Raw genomic sequence first — 7,223 nt, 5'->3', positions numbered from 1 at the left:
TTTATCTCTATCCTGTGAGCGTGTATCGCCAAAGTACAAAACGCGCGGACCCGCTGAAAAATATATCATTCTCTTTCAAACCGTAAATCAGTGTGGTTGTATGGCATCGTTTCACATCACATCACATCAACGGATTGGTGCCGGAGCACCAGTATACCTAATAGCGGTTATAGAATTTCGGCCGCCGGAGTGCTCGAGTTGGCTTGCAAAGCTGCTCACGACAATAAGAAAACCCGCCTACAGAACAGAGCACATTCAGTTCGGTGGCAACAACTAGTTTCAGCGAGTGGTAAACTCAATTGCAGAACGGCAGCAGGTAGAAGAAGGAAAAAAAAATGGGTGGGTTATATCTATGATATAACCACAAGGTTTACGTGGGACTACCTTAGCTTAGTAATCATTTATTTGTATTGATTAAATTGTTGATTGATTGAAACGATTTCCGAATTCAATTGAATTCAATATATTTGCTTTGTGAGTAAAGAGACTGAATAAATGCCATGATAGATTATGTTCTTCATAACAAGTAAATTTAACGATAGTTCTTTTACGTGTGGTGTATATTTGGACAAAATATGTGAACGGAAGAATTATCAAACGATTATTTTATTTTACATTTCCCTCTGAAGTTTGCATCTCTCAAGTGTACGTACTTCTCGAACCGCGAATTTGCTTCATTTGATGAACTTCAGGCACTCAGTTTCGATTTTGACATGTACGTCGAACGCATATTGTTCAATCAATAGGCGTTATCGCAGCAAATAGTTATCAAAATTTTGCCTTATCGTCAAATGGTATGCGTAAAAATTTAGTGAGCAGAAGATATGAAGGCATATTCTTCAATACAATCTTGAACAACCGAGCCAAAGCGTTGTAATCTGTGTTGGAAAAACACTTTTAGGAGTGCAAAAAAAACATACGGGTGCAGAAGTACCCCTTGTATAAACCAACAATATTATAGTCTGCACAAAGACAAGCGAGTACAAAAGTACTCGCAGTTTGCATTTATTTGCAAAGCCCATTTCCTCAAACACCTCGGTTGTGAAGTCTGTGTTGGGGAAACACATTTCAGTCGGAACAAAAAAGCCTCCGACTTGCATGTATTTGCAATGCCAATTCCCTCACGCTCCATGGATTTTTTTTATTTGATTGGCAGACTTATCTCACTTCTTAACTAGGCGAACCTAGCCAGAATTTTCACCTGCCCCCGGGCTTCTGAATGCCAAAGGGGGACTAGGCTCTGCGGAATGCACGTATCTGCATGCTCGTGCTGTTTTAGTCCTGACCGAGGAATTGTCGGACAATCGCGCAGGTGCTAAGGATGACCGACTTTTGGATGCCGGCCAATTCCTTCTCGATGTTCAACACCTTTAGCGCTTCCAGAAGTGTCTTCGGGATAATTCCAGTTCCAGAGAGAACGACTGGAACAATTCTTGGGACCTCCCTTAGCCCCCACAGTTCCTTGAGCTCCACGGCCAATGGTCAGTACTTGCAGATTTTGCGACCGTGGGTCTCCTCCAGATTCTGGTTCAGTGGAATAGCGACATCGATGATGGTGACTTTGCGGTCGCTCTTGTCGTAAACCATTATATCTGGGCGGTTGTGGTGGATCGAGAGGTCGGTCAGAACAGTGCGATCCCAGTACAGCTTGAAACGGTCATTTTCCAGGACAGGTGCAGGCAGGTACCGGTAGTTTGGTACGTTGTCTTCCAGTAGAGCACATTGGAGCGCCAGTTGTCGATGAACAATACGGGCCACGTTGTTGTGGCGCTCGGTGTAGGCTGCGTTGGCCAAAACGGGACAGCCTCCCATAATGTGCTCTATGTTTTCACCTGGTTGATGGCACATCCGGCAAATGTCATCAACGTCTTGATGCCAGACGTACCGCCTGCAGTTTCTCGTCGGCATTATCCTGTCCTGGATGGCTATCATGTCGGCTTCTACTACTGAAGAGAGTTCACCACGCGTTAGCCACAGATTAGATGCGGCCTTGTCGACGTGTGGCCGGTCCAGTTGATGGGGGTGGGCACCATGCACTGCCTTCTGCTTCCAAGCTGCAATCTTCTCCTCCACTGTCTGCAGATTGCAGTTGAGTTGGTACTCCGCTTGCGCCAAGTGCAGAGCGCTGTATCCTCTGTCGGCGGCGCAGACAGCCCGGTATAGCGCGTTTTGGTTGGCGCGTTCTGCGAAGTACTCGCGCAGTTGTCGTACCTGGGCAACACACAGTGCAGAAATGTCGACGATTCCAAGTCCCCCTTCTTTGCGTGGTAGTGAAACTCTCTCCAGTGCCGATTGAGGATGGTGCATTCCGGCCTCTTTGAATGCTTTCCTCATCCTCCTCTCAAGGTCCTCTAGGTTAGTTTTGCTCCATTTGACTACACCAAAACTGAAGGTCAGCAGGGGAACCGCGAATGTGTTGATCGCGCGTACCTTGTTCCCCGCGTTGAGGAAAGTCCTCAGGACACAGTTCACTCGACTCAAGAACTTGTCTCGCAGCTCCGTCTTGATGTCGGAGTGGCGAATCCCGGTGAGCTGTCGGAATCCAAGATATTTATAGGATTCGCCACGAACCATGTCTCTTATAAACTCGCCGTCATAGACCTCGTAGCCTCCGGATTCGGTAAGTTGTCCTTTCAGCAGGTGGACACAGCGACACTTGTCGAGGCCGAACTCCATACAGATGTCCCTGCTTATGTCTTCGACAACCCGGATAGCTACACCTAGACGCTGACGTGAATCAGCGTAGACCTTGAGATCGTCCATGTAAAAGGTATGGGTCACTTCTTCGTGGGCGCCGTCGCCATACCTTATTTTATAGCCATGACCGTTTCTATTGAGCGTCCTACTGAGGGGGTTCAGTGCCAGACAAAACCAAAGCGGGCTGAAAGAGTCGCCTTGGAATATCCCCCTCTTTATCTGCAGCGTTCTAGACTGCAACACATTTTCCCCATCACTGAGGTGCAGAGACGTACTCCACTGCCTCATCGCATGCTGCAGGAACCTAACGACGACGGGATCAATTTTGTAGAGCTCCAATACCCGGACGAGAAACGAGTGAGGTATGGAGTCATAAGCCTTCCTGTAATCGATGTAGGCCATACTTAGGTTCCGCTGGTTATATACCGCCTGGCCGACTATGGCTGCGTCGATGATGGCCTGGTCTTTGCAGCCATGCGTATTTTTCCTGCATCCTTTCTGCTCTTCTGCGATGATGTGATGCTGTTCGCAGTGAGCAGAAACTTTGGCGGTAATTATGCTGCTCAGTATTTTGTACAGACTCGATAGGCACGTTATCGGTCTGTACTTTGATGGGTTCAATGTGTTGCTGTCTTTCGGGAGGAGGAAGGTGACGCCACGGGTGGCGAATTCAGGAAGGTTGTGTGGGTCACGTAGCACCTTGTTGAAGCACTCAGCTATCTTTGGATGTGCGACGGTCAGCTTCTTGTGCCAAAAGTTCTGGACACCATCGGGGCCCGGTGCTGCCCAGTTCCTCAGGTACCGCGAGGCTTCGCGGACATCGTTCTCTCCGACGATGATAGCTGGCATCTCTCCAATTTCACCACAACTCTCCTCCTCCCGTCTTAACCACATTTGCCCGTCGCGATGTTCTACTGGGGTCTCCCAAATACCAGCCCAGAAGTTCGTCACATCGCTAATATCTGGCAAACCTTCGCGGTAGTCGGGCTTCTCGTCGCTAATGTGGTCGTAGAACGCTTTTTCGTTATCTCTGAACATCCGATTTTGTTCCTGGCGCTTTGCAGAGTCAGAGTAACGTTTCAGCCGTTTAGTTAGGACGCTCAATTGCTGTACCAGTGTGTCGAGTTTTTCCGTCAGCTGGTGAGCTCCCAGCTGGCGAAGTTCAGTAGGCCGCACGATCACAGCAACTTGGCGACATAATTTCGCCGATCTGCTGCCTCTTTTGTACGCCATCAGTCTTCCAATTGCGGCGCGCTTGTTTAGGATCCGTTGCTCCAATCTCCTTCGCCATGGAGGCTCACGCCTTTCACGGAGATGTTGGAGCAGTCCGCCTCTTGGCCTAATACGGTATCCTAAACTTTTGGCGGTCGCCACAGCAGCACAGTAAACTTTCAGTTGCAGCTCCTCCATGTTCTCAGCATCAACCAAGTGCAGCGGAAGAACGTGCTCGTTCATGAGCTTTACTGCACTTGTCAGCCTGCGGGAATGCTGCAACTTCGGGATCCTGGGGCGCGACAAAGGGTCCGTGTCGCGGAACTGTGAGATCGCCTCGTCGTAATGGAAGACCAGATCGCGTAGTAGTTGTTGATCTGGCTGTGGATCTTCCGGCTCAGGGGGTTGTTGTACTGTGGCCTCCACTGGTGCTGATTCGCGTGCCCCACTCGCGAATGAATTGCTCAGCCGTACTGAACTTCGTCTCGACACATCGCTTGCTCTGCTTGTTCTGGAGCTTAGTTCTCTCTGCACCTGCTGCTTGATCTCGTCGACTTGCGTTTGGGAGAGCATATTGTTGCGTACAATCGCTCTACGCCTCGCGTTCATCGCGTTTTGGTCAAGCCTCCCGACGAACTCTGGATACGCTTCCTCGAACATTGCGAGTATTCGAGGGCGACCGCTCATGTCCGTCTCCAAAGCAGTGCAGATGTAATAGGCGCGGATCACGAATTCATTCATTTCATGTGTCCACATGATCCGTCGCCTAGTAGTACCCACAAGTGTGGACGACTGTCGTCTGACAGTCGCAACACGCCTCGTAGGCGCAGCGTTTCGTTGGTGATGTCGATGGCTGCTGTTTCCGTGTGGCGGTAGCTCTTCGGGTTGAACCCGGCTGGTGGCCCGCTCTTGCACATCGCCCTCCAGCCGCTGGCCGCTCGCTCTTACGCCCGTTCCAGGACCAGCTCCAGTTCGGGGACCCTCCTCGGGCGATCGCATTCTGAGTATTCTTCGTGAACGTAGCTCCATTTTCTGGGTGTATCTCCTTTGCCCGGGAGACAGCGGGTTGGCAAGGCCTCCATGACCCGGGAGGCCTTCCCCGGGAGAGATATAGCGCTCTGACTCGCTCGCACCCCCTCACTTAGCCACTTTCGACAGCCGTTCTCGGAGCCAAGACCAGGTGTGTGTTTCCAGTTCACGCCCGATCTAAAAATGTCGTCATATGATCTTCGTGGAGGCGTGAGATAGGAACATTTGAGACCAACAGGTAGGCTCCTACCCTAGTGTTGATCCCCATTTGAGAACCAAATATTTTTATTTTTTTTTTTTTTTTTTATCTTCGCTTATTTTTCGTCGGCCTATTTCCGCCACTTTAGTGCCAATCACCGACATCAGGGAGGCGACTCCACCTGTTCCTACCTATCAGACTCAACAACTCATGAGCCGGGCCAACTTCTTTTACTTCCGCTCCGAAGGAAGACGTAACCAGAGATTTTTCGCCTCAGAAAATCCCAACGACGCCAGCTGGGATTGAACCCAGGCCGATCGGATTGTGAGGCTGTTACGCTAACCATACAACCACTGGCGCCGTCAATTCTCCATGGATTTGAAGTCTGTGTTAGGGAAACTCATTTACTCATTTCAGTCGGATCAAAAATACCTCGACTTTCATGTATTTGCAATGCCAATTTCCCCACGCTTTATGGATTTGAAATCTGTGTTAGAGAAACAAAGTTCAGTCGGATCAAAAATACCCGCGACTTTTATGTATTTGCAATGCCGATTTCTCCAACACTGCGTGATTTTGAAGTCTGTGTTAGGGTGTAACCCCCCCGACTATTAATGGAAGAGGACTCTTAAGGTCGAGCAGCGTTTCGCCTCAAACCCTGTTGGGACCGGAAGGACACTTACTAAGTAGGAACACACAATAATACAACACGTGTCCACTAATCGTCAACCGCACACGTTCTTCTCAATTCGAATCTCACTAACTTAGGCTTAAAGGCTTCTAAGCTAATTCCTCTGACCACTATCTGCGAGCGAGGCCTGGTGGTTCCGTTCGAACCCGAATAACGCGTACTCAAAAAAACAGAGAAAAACAATCAAGGGCTGTTTGTTGTGGTAGATAAGTTCGAAAACGAAGGCGATATTTAATAACGGAATTTATTTTAGGGATTTTGTTTGTGGGTGGATGTGAGGGTGATTAAATTGGTGACTACACACGGTACTTGCCATTTTTTTGTGGGTTGCCTCCGTTCTCCTTCTCGGCTAGATATACCAGCTGCAGTTTTTGATTTAGTCACTGGTGTGTTGATTGACCAGTAATCCGGTAGATTGTCCCTTGTCAGGGCCTCTTCCTGTGCGACCTTGTATAACGTCCCCGTGCGGACAAAAAGGCCCGTTGGCCGGACCTGACCAACAAAATGCATTAGTACATTTGTGTGATGTCACCAGTTTTTATTTTAATGATCCATTGAAATACTTTCTAATCAATTACCTTTTTTTTAATGTGTTAGATTTATAAGTGTGTTCGTTGTTCCTTGATATTATCTCACTGATTTTAGTGTGACTATAGTTTAAGGTAAGATTATTGTTTCGTTTTATTATATTGACCATTTTTATTATACTGACCCTACTTTTATGACGACTTAATTTTAAACCACAAATACACATATATATATATATATATATATATATATATATATATATATATATATATATATATATATATATATATATATATATATATATATATATATATATATATATATATATATATATATATATATATATATATATATATATATATATATATATATATATATATATAAGATAGGATCGTGGTATCGAGATGGATAAAAAAAACTTTATTCTCTCATTTAATACACGTCTTCTTATGTGTTAATACTTTGGAATTCAATTAGGGACTAACTCAGGCAATCCAGAGTAACCTATTTTATTGGGACGAACTACAGCGTCAGCATCCGTGTGTGGTGGCTCGCGGGTTTCGGATTGCACCTCTCGCGCGTGCGGTTCATCTTCAATTATGCTGCATGCGCGTCTCGTTGGTTTCGGGTTGCGTTTCCTGATTATGCTCCTATGCTGCGGGGGCGGGATCCCGTCGTAACGCCTCCCCCCTAGGTGTCGAGCGTCCTCGTTTGACTCTTCATACTCTTCAACAACGCAACCATTGCCTCTGATGGTTGTTGCGGGGTGGATGGTGATTCGTCCTTTTCCGTGGGCTTTGGGTTAGGATCTGCTGCGGCTTCATGCATCTGGCAGGGAATAGTGGTATTGGGTTTTGTCTTCCTATT

Source organism: Toxorhynchites rutilus, chromosome 1 (genome assembly GCF_029784135.1).
Source record: "Toxorhynchites rutilus septentrionalis strain SRP chromosome 1, ASM2978413v1, whole genome shotgun sequence".
In the NCBI taxonomy this organism is placed as follows: domain Eukaryota; kingdom Metazoa; phylum Arthropoda; class Insecta; order Diptera; family Culicidae; genus Toxorhynchites; species Toxorhynchites rutilus.
Note: the sequence above shows the minus strand (reverse complement) of the source record.